This window comes from Brassica napus, unplaced genomic scaffold, assembly GCF_020379485.1.
Source record: "Brassica napus cultivar Da-Ae unplaced genomic scaffold, Da-Ae ScsIHWf_3024;HRSCAF=3811, whole genome shotgun sequence".
NCBI lineage: Eukaryota > Viridiplantae > Streptophyta > Magnoliopsida > Brassicales > Brassicaceae > Brassica > Brassica napus.
The window spans coordinates 10,001-12,129 of NW_026016270.1; positions in this window are offsets into that span (position 1 = coordinate 10,001).

Below are 2,129 nucleotides of genomic sequence, written 5' to 3' on the forward strand. Positions count from 1 at the left end.
GAAATCATAAACTATCCAAAGCTCAAGGATCACAGTGGCCGGCTTATGGTTCACGACTTCCCCACCGAAGAGTCCGCAAAACGTTTAAGCGGACAGTCCGTCAGAATAGGTACAACACAGCCCCCCGATCGTCACAGAGAAAACTATGCGAGTGAAGACTGAAGGGGTTGGTCTGTAGTGGTCGCGAGCAAAAGACCTACAAACCTAGCTATCCAATCACACTCAGACGCCGAATGTTCATGGCCCCGCTAACAGCAGCTTGGCCACCAAGCGGGTGTACAAAAGCACGAAGACGGAAAAAGGCCAAGACAGGCAACGCGGAATTTAAGTCAGGCAAAACGGCCCCGAAAATTCGCCGGAAAGGTGCCCGAAAATGGACCGGGACATCTGCCCGGCCACCGCAACCCACCCGAGGGTTGGCCGAACAGTAACACGACACTACCCGACCGGGCGGTACTGGGGGGGAGGAGCAGGAGAGTGCCCCTTTATAGAACAAACGCGGGGGTGCAGTCGGCCCACAACAGTGATTGGGCCGGGATATTTTGGAAGGGAAAAAAATAAGCGTGGTGATGGGGTGGGCGCAGAGGATGGTTAAAGCTATTGTTCTGTAAAGGGAAGAAGTGCTGTGGTGGGTCGAAACGTCGGTGGGGCATGCTACAGGGCGAGGTTCGGGGTCTAGAACGAGGGCTCAAAAGCAACTTTTGATCAAACTGGACCGAAAACCGGGGTTGAAGATTTGGTGAGGGTGGCCTGTCAAAACTGGCGTGCAAAGAGAAGGGGGCAGTTGGGGCTTCGCGGGGGAGGTGGGCTGCCGGGTGATTTTGCCCACGGGGGGGTCCGGGCCGAAGACGACCAGAAAGCAGACGGCCTGCTGCCGGGTGGCCGTGCCGGCAGGCACACTAACGCCCACGCAGACTAAGCACACCCAATCCGCGCACACCTGGCCCGGCCCCGTGGAGGTCCGAGGGGGGACGGTAAGGAGGGCAACGACCCGACACCAAAGAGGCCGCGCACCAAAAGCCGTGCTTAAGGGGGTACGGGGCCGTCATGAACAAGGATCCGCACAACGAATAGCACACAGAGTTAGCCGCACAGCGGAACGCCGGACTAAGGTTGGTCCGGGCCGTCATGCACAGACGGCCCAACACACAGAACGTGCGTCAGCAACAAGACAATCGCCCCAGACGAGCCGGGGCGTCCGTGGGTTGTGTACCGTCAAGTGCAAAGAACGCCTCACACACAACAGACGGAAGCCAACGCGGACTCCCCCCCAAACCAGAAGTCAGTGGCTTCCTTGTGGCCGGTGGGCCTCAGACACCGGAAACAGGAACAGTACCAAGAGCAGCAAACAAAGGAAGGGAGGCCGCGACGAGGATCGTGCAGGACGAACAACGAGACGCGTAATTAAAGGACGTGCGGGCCCCGACAACAACGGTGCAGCAAGCACACAAAGGACCGAAGGGCCTGGCAAAAACAACGGTACGGGACTGTCACCGTGTAAGAAGGGAAGGGAAGCACGCTGCAAAGAGAAGCAGCGGAAAGGTACGTAAGTAAGAGACAGAAGAGATAAGAGGAGGAACACATAAGATTGAACTGAAAGTTAGGGAGTAAAGACTGAAAGCAGCAAAGCGGAAAAACAGAGACGGAAAGACAGGAAGGATCGGTAAGAGAGGGAGAATAGAGGGGGTGAGGGAGAAGTGAAAAGAAGGTGAAAGGTGTTGGGAAAGAAAAGGGAAGGGGACGGGGGAAAGTGGAAGTTGGAGGCGGAAAAGAGGGAGAAAGGGAGGATGTGGGGGGGAAGAGGAAAAAGATGTGAAAAAGGGGATAATAGGGAAGAAAGAGGAAAGGGGGGAGGATGGTCCAAAGGAAAGAAGGAGAATAAGAAAAGGGAGAGAGAGGAAGGACGGGGGGGGGGGAGGAGGGGGAAGGGGGAGGAGGGGAGGGGGGGAGATAAGCACGTCAGGCGGCAGAAATAGGAAACTCCCAGAGAAGAGAAGGAAAAGGAAAACAAATAGGGGAAGGATGAAGCAGAGAGAAAACAAAGGAAGAAAAAAACAGGGACAGAAGCAGCGGGCCGAAGAGAAAGGAGAGACAGTACGGAAGGAGAAAGCGTAGAGAAGAAGGACGGA